Here is a 13,760-nt window from a genome sequence, read left to right on the forward strand (position 1 = left end):
TGACAGTGGTTGATGGTGTCCTGTGATAGTGGGTGATAGTGTCCTGTGACAGTGGGTGATAGGGTCCTGTGACAGTGGGTGACGGTGTCCTGTGACAGTGGGTGACAGTGTCCTGTGACAGTGGGTGATATGTTCCTGTGACAGTGGGTGACAGTGTCCTGTGACAGTGGGTGATGGTGTCCTGTGACAGTGGGTGACAGTGTCCTGTGACAGTGGGTGACGGTGTCCTGTGACAGTGGGTGACGGTGTCCTGTGACAGTGGGTGACGGTGTCCTGTGACAGTGGGTGACGGTGTCCTGTGACAGTGGGTGAAGGTGTCCTGTGACAGTGAGTGACGGTATCCTGTGACAGTGGGTGACAGTGTCCTGTGACAGTGGGTGACAGTGTCCTGTGACAGTGGGTGACAGTGTCCTGTGACAGTGGGTGACAGTGTCCTGTGACAGTGGGTGATAGTGCTGGTAGGTCAACGTTTAATTCATAGAATGGGGGATGTGGTATATCGTATATTTTAAATGTATGCCTCTATTCAGATACAGATCTCTCAGTTCAATATCACTTACCTTTCAATGTCTTGACCAGTTGTCATAAGCTGCCATGTGGAATTGTTTTAGGTTGGTCGTACTATGGATCATTTAGCTGTTTGGTTTGAAATGTTAGGACCCCTTTAGGTATCAAATTTTGAATTTGGACTTGAATAATCCATTCATGAATGGCAAAAAAAAAGAAAACGTCCCAAAATAAATCATAAGAAATAAATGTTTTTGAAGTGTTTGTCCTATATTTAAGACACAGGGGGCTGCTGAAGGGAGGACGGCTCGTAATAATGTCCGGAACGGAGCAGGTGGAATGGAATGGCATCAAACACCTGGAAACCATGGAAACCACGTGTTTGGATGTGTTTGATACCATTCCACTGATTCTGCTCCAGTCATTACCACGGGCCCATCCTCCCCAATTACGGTGCCACCAACTTCCTGTGGTCTAGGAGTTATAAAAAAGCTGAGGAAATATATATATATTATCATTTTTTTACTCATATTTAACCTTTTTTTGGGGTTGACACGAAACTACCTTCCTACTGTACTTCCATTCATTTAAAACAAACTGGTTACAGATTATATTCAGACAAGTCTCGTGACAATTCTGAGGGCCGTAGAGCAAAACGGAGAACGCCTTTGTGCTCGTGAGAGTCTCCCCTTTCATAAGTCTCGCCGTCATAATAGTTTCTTGGTCAAATCGTTCGTTTTCTTGGTCAAAGACGTTTTCATGAGAAGATTTTATTTTGGGGAGGGGGGGGGGTGTCTCATGGTCTGACAAACACCTCTCTAGTTCTGTCACCTTCCACCGCAAATCCGGAAGTGCGACACTGGCGGATGTGATGGATTGAGACACATCCGATGGAAAAACAGATATCTCCAGCTTAAACTGATGGATTTTGACGGAGATTTATTTTTTTTATGTAACTTAGATCAATCGACTCTAGAGGGTTATGCTCCCATCCTCAGGAACAGCCTGCCAGAGACCCCTAGGGGGACCAAGAGGCACGGAGAGACATCATTTAGTTATTATGCTCCCATGCTCAGGAACAGCCTGCCAGAGACCCCTAGGGGGACCAAGAGGCACGGAGAGACATCATTTAGTTATTATGCTCCCATCCTCAGGAACAGCCTGCCAGAGACCCCTAGGGGGACCAAGAGGCACGGAGAGACATCATTTAGTTATTATGCTCCCATGCTCAGGAACAGCCTGCCAGAGACCCCTAGGGGGACCAAGAGGCACGGAGAGACATCATTTAGTTATTATGCTCCCATGCTCAGGAACAGCCTGCCAGAGTACCTGAGGGGGGCTGAAACAGTGGACATATTTAAAAGAGATCTTAAAACACATATTTTTTTAACTTTGTTTTCCTTCTGGTGCCTTTTAAGTGTTTCAGTTTTTATTGTTATTCTTTTGTTTTTTATCCTCTATCGTTTGTTGTGTAGTAAATATTTCTTATTTGTTTGTTTTTCTTGTGAAGCACATTGCGTTGCATTCCATGTCTGAAATGTTTTGTATAAATAAAGCTTGATTTGATGATTTGATTTGATTATTTGATGATTTGATTTGATTTGATCCCCTGCTGCTGCTTGAATGGACTTGTTCCCTTCTCTTATTGTCTCTGATTGGGGACCATATTTAGGTTGCCATTTTTCCTTTGGTATTTGTAGGTTCTTGTCTATGTGTAGTTGCCTGTCAGCACTCGTTTGTATAGCTTCACGTGTCGTTTTGTTATTTTGTTAGTTTGTTCAGTATTCAGTATTCATTCTTATAATAAAGAAGAATGTACGCATACCACGCTGCACCTTGGTCTCCTCCTTACAACGGCCGTGACAGTAACCCAGACCTAATCTATGCTCAATAGACGTAACCCAGACCTAATCTATGCTCAATAGTCGTAACCCAGACTTAATCTATGCTTAATTAGCAATTTAAAACCAAAATCAAAATATTAAAATAGGAAAATGTTATATTTACAAAATGTACAGTAGCTTTCAGCCTAGGCCACTTCATGATGCCATGTCAAAATGTCAAACTGTGTAGAATAGCAGGATATTAGCTCTAAAACAGCAACATTTTCCTCAGCCTCATGTCAAAATGTGTAGAATAGCAGGATATTACCTATGAAACTACGCCATTGCAGACCAGAATCCCATTGACCTGCCGACTTCCCCAAATCTAAAACTGACCGTTGCCATTAAGCCTCAGTTTCTCCACTCAGGAGGCAGAAAAAAATGTGGCATGGGCCCTCAGATCCTCAAAACATTATACAGCCGCACCGCTGAGAGCATCTTGACTGGCTACGTCACCGCTTGGTATGGGAACTGCTTGGCATCCGACTGCAAGGCGCTACAACAAGTAACGTGTACGGCCCACTACATCACCGCTTGGTATGGGAACTGCTTGGCATCCGACTGCAAGGCGCTACAACAAGTAACGTGTACGGCCCACTACATCACCGCTTGGAATGGGAACTGCTTGGCATCCGACTGTAAAGAGCTACAACGAGTAACGCGTACGGCCCACTACATCACCGCCTGGTATGGGAACTGCTTGGCATCCGATTGCAAGGCGCTACAACGAGTAACGCGTACGGCCCACTACATCACCGCTTGGTATGGGAACTGCTTGGCATCCGACTGTAAAGAGCTACAACGAGTAACGCGTACGGCCCAAGACATCACCGCCTGGTATGGGAACTGCTTGGCATCCGACTGTAAAGAGCTACAACGAGTAACGCGTACGGCCCAAGACATCACCGGCGCCAACCTCCCTGCCTACCAGGATCGTTACTCATTGTGTATTTATTGTTACTCGTTACTCATTGTGTTATTATCTTTATACTATTTGTTGGAAAGGGCCCGTAATTAAGTATTTCACTGTTAGTCTACAGCTGTTGTTTATGAACCATGTGACGAATAACATTTGATTTGATACCCTTAGGTAAGTACACAATTAGCTACAAAACATGGTGATCCTGCGTACGTGCGTCGAGTTTCAAATTGTGTATAAGTGTAACGGCCTTCCTCCTCCTCTTCATCCGAAGAGGAGGAGCAGGGATTGAACCAAACTGCAGCGTTGTATTTAGACATAATGAATTTATTTAAGTTTAGACGAAAAACACGAACTTCACTTGAATACTTACAAAATAACAAAACGAATGTAGACAAACCTGAACATACGAACTTACATATAACACGAAGAACGCCCGAACAGGAAAAATGACTACACAAAACGATGAACGAACGAAACAGTTCCGTATGGTGCAAACAAACACAGACACGGAAGACAACCACCCACAAACAAACAATGTGACACCACCTACCTTAATATGATTCTCAATCAGAGGAGATGAACCCACCTAACCCACCTAACCCACCTGCCTCTAATTGAGAACCATATTAGGTACCCATTAACCAACATAGAAACAGAAAACATAGACTGCCCACCCAAACTCACGTCCTGACCAACTAACACATACAAAAACTAACAGAAAATAGGTCAGGAACGTGACAATAAGTAGATTGGGTAGTGGGGTAAGATGAGCCAAAGGGTTAGTTGAGCCTCCCTTGTTTCTAGGACCAAATATTTAAGAAGAGGTCAAGTCTGTGAAGGAAGAAATTACATGGATAAAGTGGTAAGCAGGTTAGGTCCCCAAAAAACAGATTTTTACCAAGTTAACTGAATGTATTGTTCTGAAGGTTTCATGACGCTTGTATCTAAACCTAAGTAGACCGTTTTAATATTGTTTTATACATCAGTTGTGGTCTCCATAAGCTACAATATGAGGTCCTGAACCTAGCATGAAAGAGCATCAGTTTTAATATTGTTTTATACATCAGTTGGGGGTCTCTATAAGCTACAATATGAGGTCCTGAACCTAGCATGAAAGAGCATCAGTTTTAATATTGTTTTATACATCAGTTGGGGTCTCTATAAGCTGCAATATGAGGTCCTAAACCTGGAATGAAAGAGCATCAGTTTTAATATTGTTTTATACATCAGTTGTGGTCTCTATAAGCTGCAATATGAGGTCCTAAACCTGGCATGAAAGAGCATCAGTTTTAATATTGTTTTATACATCAGTTGTGGTCTCTATAAGCTGCAATATGAGGTCCTAAACCTGGCATGAAAGAGCATCAGTTTTAATATTGTTTTATACATCAGTTGTGGTCTCTATAAGCTGCAATATGAGGTCCTAAACCTAGCATGAAAGAGCATCAGTTTTAATATTGTTTTATACATCAGTTGTGGTCTCTATAAGCTACAATATGAGGTCCTGAACCTAGCATGAAAGCGCATCAGTTTTAATATTGTTTTATACATCAGTTGGGGTCTCTATAAGCTACAATATGAGGTCCTGAACCTAGCATGAAAGCGCATCAGTTTTAATATTGTTTTATACATCAGTTGTGGTCTCTATAAGCTACAATATGAGGTCCTGAACCTAGCATGAAAGAGCATCAGTTTTAATATTGTTTTATACATCAGTTGTGGTCTCTATAAGCTGCAATATGAGGTCCTGAACCTAGCATGAAAGAGCATCAGTTTTAATATTGTTTTATACATCAGTTGTGGTCTCTATAAGCTACAATATGAGGTCCTGAACCTAGCATGAAAGAGCATCAGTTTTAATATTGTTTTATACATCAGTTGTGGTCTCTATAAGCTGCAATATGAGGTCCTAAACCTAGCATGAAAGAGCATCAGTTTTAATATTGTTTTATACATCAGTTGTGGTCTCCATAAGCTACAATATGAGGTCCTGAACCTAGCATGAAAGAGCATCAGTTTTAATATTGTTTTATACATCAGTTGTGGTCTCTATAAGCTGCAATATGAGGTCCTAAACCTGGCATGAAAGAGCATCAGTTTTAATATTGTTTTATACATCAGTTGTGGTCTCTATAAGCTGCAATATGAGGTCCTAAACCTGGCATGAAAGAGCATCAGTTTTAATATTGTTTTATACATCAGTTGTGGGTCTCTATAAGCTGCAATATGAGGTCCTAAACCTGGCATGAAAGAGCATCAGTTTTAATATTGTTTTATACATCAGTTGTGGTCTCTATAAGCTGCAATATGAGGTCCTGAACCTAGCATGAAAGCGCATCAGTTTTAATATTGTTTTATACATCAGTTGTGGTCTCTATAAGCTGCAATATGAGGTCCTGAACCTAGCATGAAAGCGCATCAGTTTTAATATTGTTTTATACATCAGTTGTGGTCTCTATAAGCTACAATATGAGGTCCTGAACCTGTCATGAAAGAGCATCAGTTTTAATATTGTTTTATACATCAGTTGTGGTCTCTATAAGCTGCAATATGAGGTCCTGAACCTAGCATGAAAGAGCATCAGTTTTAATATTGTTTTATACATCAGTTGGTGGTCTCTATAAGCTGCAATATGAGGTCCTGAACCTGTCATGAAAGAGCATCCTTGTAGCAGTGTGGGCTAATATAGTCAAAATGTTTGCCTTGGGGTTAAGTTGAACCAATGGCCCCCATACCCCATACAAATGATGATTGCATTTTGTCCGTTTAATGCAAAATATGGATAGTATTTTCGAATGTGAAATCAAGAGCATTTTTCTATTGTTACGGAGCAGATATGATCATGCCCCGTGTATACAGTCATAAAACAAGCAGGGGTCTAACCCCCCTTGAGGTTATATCTATTAATATAATACCAGCAGGGGTCTAACCCCCCTTGAGGTTATTTCTATTAATATAATACCACCAGGGGTCTAACCCCCCTTGAGGTTATATCTATTAATATAATACCACCAGGGGTCTAACCCCCCTTGAGGTTATATCTATTAATATAATACCACCAGGGGTCTAACCCCCCTTGAGGTTATTTCTATTAATATAATACCACCAGGGGTCTAACCCCCCTTGAGGTTATTTCTATTAATATAATACCACCAGGGGTCTAACCCCCCTTGAGGTTATATCTATTAATATAATACCAGCAGGGGTCTAACCCCCCTTGAGGTTATATCTATTAATATAATACCAGCAGGGGTCTAACCCCCCTTGAGGTTATATCTATTAATATAATACCAGCAGGGGTCTAACCCCCCTAGAGGTTATATCTATTGATATAATACCAGCAGGGGTCTAACCCCTCTTGAGGTTATATCTATTAATATAATACCAGCAGGGCTCTAACCCCCCTTGAGGTTATATCTATTAATATAATACCAGCAGGGGTCTAACCCCCCCTTGAGGTTATTTCTATTAATATAATACCAGCAGGGGTCTAACCCCCCTAGAGGTTATATCTATTAATATAATACCAGCAGGGGTCTAACCCCCCTTGAGGTTATATCTATTAATATAATACCAGTAGGGGTCTAACCCCCCCCCCCCTACCAAGAGAAGAGAGGCTCCTCTAAACAGTTCTACGGAGTGGCACCACAGGAGGCCCCTCTAAACAGTTCTATGGAGTGGTACCACAGGAGGCCCCTCTAAACAGTTCTACGGAGTGGCACCACAGGAGGCCCCTCTAAACAGTTCTACGGAGTGGCACCACAGGAGGCCCCTCTAAACAGTTCTATGGAGTGGTACCACAGGAGGCCCCTCTAAACAGTTCTACGGAGTGGCACCACAGGAGGCCCCTCTCAACAGTTCTATGGAGTGGCACCACAGGAGGCCCCTCTAAACAGTTCTATGGAGTGGTACCACAGGAGGCCTCTCTAAACAGTTCTATAGAGTGGCACCACAGGAGGCCCCTCTAAACAGTTCTATAGAGTGGCACCACAGGAGGCCCCTCTAAACAGTTCTATGGAGTGGAACCACAGGAGGCCCCTCTAAACAGTTATATGGAGTGGCACCACAGGAGGCCCCTCTAAACAGTTATATGGTGTGGCACCACAGGAGGCCCCTCTAAACAGTTCTATGGAGTGGCACCACAGGAGGTCCCTCTAAACAGTTCTATGGAGTGGCACCACAGGAGGCCTCTCTAAACAGTTCTATAGAGTGGCACCACAGGAGGCCCCTCTAAACAGTTCTATAGAGTGGCACCACAGGAGGCCCCTCTAAACAGTTCTATGGAGTGGCACCACAGGAGGTCCCTCTAAACAGTTCTATGGAGTGGCACCACAGGAGGCCCCTCTAAACAGTTCTATAGAGTGGCACCACAGGAGGCCCCTCTAAACAGTTCTATAGAGTGGCACCACAGGAGGCCCCTCTAAATAGTTATATGGAGTGGCACCACAGGAGGCCCCTCTAAACAGTTCTATAGAGTGGCACCACAGGAGGCCCCTCTAAACAGTTATATGGAGTGACACCACAGGAGGCCCCTCTAAACAGTTATATGGAGTGGCACCACAGGAGGCCCCTCTAAACAGTTATATGGAGTTACACCACAGGAGGCCCCTCTAAACAGTTATATGGAGTGGCACCACAGGAGGCCTCTCTAAACAGTTCTATGGAGTTACACCACAGGAGGCCCCTCTAAACAGTTCTATGGAGTTACACCACAGGATGCCCCTCTAAACAGTTCTATGGAGTGACACCACAGGAGGCCCCTCTAAACAGTTCTATGAAGTGGCACCACAGGAGGTCCCTCTAAACAGTTATATGGAGTGGCACCACAGGAGGCCCCTCTAAACAGTTATATGGAGTGGCACCACAGGAGGCCTCTCTAACCAGTTATATGGAGTGGCACCACAGGAGGCCCCTCTAAACAGTTCTATGGAGTGGCACCACAGGAGGCCCCTCTAAACAGTTATATGGAGTTACACCACAGGAGGCCCCTCTAAACAGTTCTATGGAGTGGCACCACAGGAGGCCTCTCTAAACAGTAATATGGAGTGGCACCACAGGAGGCTCCTCTAAACAGTTCTATGGAGTGGCACCACAGGAGGCCCCTCTAAACAGTAATAAGGAGTGGCACCACAGGAGGCCCCTCTAAACAGTTATATGGAGTGGCACCACAGGAGGCTCCTCTAAACAGTTCTATGGAGTGGCACCACAGGAGGCTCCTCTACACAGTTCTATAGAGTGGCACCACAGGAGGCCACTCTAACCAGTAATATGGAGTGGCACCACAGGAGGCTCCTCTAAACAGTTATATGGATTGGCACCACAGGAGGCCCCTCTAACCAGTTATATGGATTGGCACCACAGGAGGCCCCTCTAAACAGTTCTACGGAGTGGCACCACAGGAGGCCCCTCTAAACAGTTCTACGGAGTGGCACTACAGGAGGCCCCTCTAAACAGTTATATGGAGTGGCACCACAGGAGGCCCCTCTAAACAGTTCTATGGAGTGGCACCACAGGAGGCCCCTCTAAATCAATCAATTTTATTTTATATAGCCCTTCGTACATCAGATAATATCTCGAAGTGCTGTACAGAAACCCAGCCTAAAACCCCAAACAGCTAGAATGCAGGTGTAGAAGCACGGTGGCTAGGAAAAACTCCCTAGAAAGGCCAAAACCTAGGAAGAAACCTAGAGAGGAACCAGGCTATGAGGGGTGGCCAGTCCTCTTCTGGCTGTGCCGGGTGGAGATTATAACAGAACTATGCCAAGATGTTCAAAAATGTTCATAAGTGACAAGCATGGTCAAATAATAATCATGAATAATTTTCAGTTGGCTTTTCATAGCTGATCATTAAGAGTTGAAAAACAACAGATCTGGGACAGGTGGCGGTTCCATAACCGCAGGCAGAACAGCTGAAACTGGAATAGCAGCAAGGCCAGGCGGACTGGGGACAGCAAGGAGTCACCACGGGCGGCAGTCCCGATGCATGGTCCTAGGGCCCAGGTCCTCCGAGAGAAAGAAAGAGAGAAGGAGAAAATTAGAGAGAGCCAAGATTTTCAAAATGTTCATAAATGACAAGCATGGTCAAATAATAATCAGGAATAAATCTCAGTTGGCTTTTCATAGCCGATCATTAAGAGTTGAAAACAGCAGGTCTGGGACAGGTAGGGGTTCCATAACCGCAGGCAGAAGAGTTGAAACTGGAATAGCAGCAAGGCCAGGCGGACTGGGGGCAGCAAGGAGTCACCACGGCCGGTAGTCCCGACGTATGGTCCTAGGGCTCAGGTCCTCCGAGAGAAAGAGAGAAGGAGAAAATTAGAGAGAGCCAAGATTTTCAAAATGTTCATAAATGACAAGCATGGTCAAATAATAATCAGGAATAAATCTCAGTTGGCTTTTCATAGCCGATCATTAAGAGTTGAAAACAGCAGGTCTGGGACAGGTAGGGGTTTCGTAACCGCAGGCAGAAACAGTTGAAACTGGAATAACAGCAAGGCCGGGCGGACTGGGGACAGCAAGGTGTCAGCATGCCCGGTAGTCCTGACGTATGGTCCTAGGGCTCAGGTTCTCAGAGAGAAAGAGAGAACGAGAGAATTAGAGAGAGCATACTTAAATTCACACAGGACACTGGATAAGACAGGAGAAGTATTCCAGGTATAACCAACTGACCCTAGCCCCCCGACACATAAACTACTGCAGCATAAATACTGGAGGCTGAGACAGGAGCGGTCAGGAGACACTGTGGCCCCATCCGAAGAAACCCCCGGACAGGGCCAAACAGGAAGGATATAACCCCACCCACTCTGCCAAAGCACAGCCCCCACACCACTAGAGGGATATCCTCAACCACCAACTTACAATCCTGAGACAAGGCCGAGTATAGCCCACAAAGGTCTCCATCACAGCACAACCAAGGGGGGGCGCCAACCCAGACAGGAAGTTCACGTCAGTAACTCAACCCACTCAAGTGACGCACCCCTCCTAGGGACGGCATGAAAGAGCACCAGCAAGCCAGTGACTCAGCCCCAGTAACAGGGTTAGAGGCAGAGAATCCCAGTGGAGAGAGGGGAACCGGCCCTGGAGAGACAGCAAGGGCGGTTCGTTGCTCCAGAGCCTTTCCGTTCACCTTCACACTCCTGGGCCAGACTACACTCAATCATATGACCTACTGAAGAGATAAGTCTTCAGTAAAGACTTAAAGGTTGAGACTGAGTCTGCGTCTCTCACATGGGTAGGCAGACTGTTCCATAAAAATGGAGATCTATAGGAGAAAGCCCTGCCTCCAGCTGTTTGCTTAGAAATTTTAGGGACAATTAGGAGGCCTGCGTCTTGTGACCGTAGCGTACGTGTAGGTATGTACGGCAGGACCAACTCGGAAAGATAGGTAGGAGCAAGCCCATGTAACGCTTTAAAGGTTAACAGTAAAACCTTGAAATCAGCCCTTGCCTTAACGGGAAGCCAGTGTAGGGAAGCTAGCACTGGAGTAATATGATCAAATTTCTTGGTTCTAGTCAGGATTCTAGCAGCCGTATTTAGCACTAACTGAAGTTTATTTAGTGCTTTATCCGGGTAGCCGGAAAGTAGAGCATTGCAGTAGTCTAACCTAGAAGTAACAAATGCATGGATTAATTTTTCTGCATCATTTTTGGACAGAAAATTTCTGATTTTTGCAATGTTACGTAGATGGAAAAAAGCTGTCCTTGAAACAGTCTTGATATGTTCGTCAAAAGAGAGATCAGGGTCAAGAGTAACGCCGAGGTTCTTCACAGTTTTATTTGAGACGACTTTACAACCATCAAGATGAATTGTCAGATTTAACAGAAGATCTCTTTGTTTCTTGGGACCTAGAACAAGCATCTCTGTTTTGTCCGAGTTTAAAAGTAGAAAGTTTTCAGCCATCCACTTCCTTATGTCTGAAACACAGGCTTCTAGCGAGGGCAATTTTGGGGCTCCACCATGTTTCATTGAAATGTACAGCTGTGTGTCATCCGCATAGCAGTGAAAGTTAACATTATGTTTTCGAATAACATCCCCAAGAGGTAAAATATATAGTGAAAACAATAGTGGTCCTAAAACGGAACCTTGAGGAACACCGAAATGTACAGTTGATTTGTCAGAGGACAGACCATTCACAGAGACAAACTGATATCTTTCCGACAGGTAAGATCTAAACCAGGCCAGAACTTGTCCGTGTAGACCAATTTGGGTTTCCAGTCTCTCCAAAAGAATGTGGTGATCGATGGTGTCAAAGGCAGCACTAAGGTCTAGTAGCACGAGGACAGATGCAGAGCCTCGGTCTGACGCCATTAAAAGGTCATTTACCACCTTCACAAGTGCAGTCTCAGTGCTATGATGGGGTCTAAAACCAGACTGAAGCATTTCGTATACATTGTTTGTCTTCAGAAAGGCAGTGAGTTGCTGCGCAACAGCTTTTTCTAAAATTTTTGAGAGGAATGGAAGATTCGATATAGGCCGATAGTTTTTTATATTTTCCGGGTCAAGGTTTGGCTTTTTCAAGAGAGGCTTTATCACTGCCACTTTTAGTGAGTTTGGTACACATCCGGTGGATAGAGAGCTGTTTATTATGTTCAACATAGGAGGGCCAAGCACAGGAAGCAGCTCCTTCAGCAGTTTAGTAGGAATAGGATCCAGTATGCAGCTTGAAGGTTTAGAGGCCATGATTATTTTCATCATTGTGTCAAGAGATATAGTACTAAAACACTTAAGTGTCTCTCCCGATCCCAGGCCCTCGCAGAGCTGTGCAGATCCAGGACAGCTAAGCCCTGGAGGAATACGCAGATTCAAAGAGGAGTCCGTAATTTGCTTTCTAATGGTCATGATCTTTTCCTCAAAGAAGTTCATGAATTTATTACTGCTGAAGTGAAAGCCATCCTCTCTTGGGGAATGCTGCTTTTTAGTTAGCTTTGCAACAGTATCAAAAATAAATTTTGGATTGTTCTTATTTTCCTCGATTAAGTTGGAAAAGTAGGATGATCGAGCAGCAGTGAGGGCTCTTCGGTACTGCACGGTACTGTCTTTCCAAGCTAGTCGGAAGACTTCCAGTTTTGTGTGGCGCCATTTCCGTTCCAATTTCCTGGAAGCTTGCTTCAAAGCTCGGGTATTTTCTGTATACCAGGGAGCTAGTTTCTTATGACAAATGTTTTTCGTTTTTAGGGGTGCAACTGCATCTAGGGTATTGCGCAAGGTTAAATTGAGTTCCTCAGTTAAGTGGTTAACTGATTTTTGTCCTCTGACGTCCTTGGGTAGGCAGAAGGAGTCTGGAAGGGCATCAAGGAATTTTTGTGTTGTCTGAGAATTTATAGCACGACTTTTGATGCTCCTTGGTTGGGGTCTGAGCAGATTATTTGTTGCGATTGCAAACGTAATAAAATGGTGGTCCGATAGTCCAGGATTATGTGGAAAAACATTAAGATCTACAACATTTATTCCATGGGACAAAACTAGGTCCAGAGTATGACTGTGGCAGTGAGTAGGTCCAGAGACATGTTGGACAAAACCCACTGAGTCGATGATGGCTCCGAAAGACTTTTGGAGTGGGTCTGTGGACTTCTCCATGTTAATATTAAAATCACCAAAAATTAGAATATGATCTGCTATGACTACAAGGTCTGATAGGAATTCAGGAAACTCAGAGAGGAACGCTGTATATGGCCCAGGAGGCCTGTAAACAGTAGCTATAAAAAGTGATTGAGTAGGCTGCATAGATTTCATGACTAGAAGCTCAAAAGACGAAAACGCCATTTTTTTTTTTGTAAATTGAAATTTGCTATTGTAGATGTTAGCAACACCTCCGCCTTTGCGGGATGCACGGGGGATATGGTCACTAGTGTAACCAGGAGGTGAGGCCTCATTTAACACAGTAAATTCATCAGGCTTAAGCCATGTTTCAGTCAGGCCAATCACATCAAGATTATGATCAGTGATTAGTTCATTGACTATGACTGCCTTTGAAGTGAGGGATCTAACATTAAGTAACCCTATTTTGAGATGTGAGGTATCACGATCTCTTTCAATAATGGCAGGAATGGAGGAGGTCTTTATCCTAATAAGATTGCTAAGGCGAACACCGCCATGTTTAGTTTTGCCCAACCTAGGTCGAGGCACAGACACAGTCTCAATGGGTATGGCTGAGCTGACTACACTGACTGTGCTATTGGCAGACTCCACTAAGCTGGCAGGTTGGCTAACAGCCTGCTGCCTGGCCTGCACCCTATTTCATTGTGGGGCTAAAGGAGTTAGAGCCCTATCTATGTTGGTAGATAAGATGAGAGCACCCCTCCAGGTAGGATGGAGTCCGTCACTCCTTAGCAGGTCAGGCTTGGTCCTGTTTGTGGGTGAGTCCCAGAAAGAGGGCCAATTATCTACAAATTCTATCTTTTGGGAGGGGCAGAAAACAGTTTTCAACCAGCGATTGAGTGCTGAGACTCTGC

The sequence above is a fragment of the Salvelinus fontinalis genome, unplaced genomic scaffold (assembly GCF_029448725.1).
Source record: "Salvelinus fontinalis isolate EN_2023a unplaced genomic scaffold, ASM2944872v1 scaffold_0445, whole genome shotgun sequence".
NCBI classification, from domain to species: Eukaryota; Metazoa; Chordata; class Actinopteri; order Salmoniformes; family Salmonidae; genus Salvelinus; species Salvelinus fontinalis.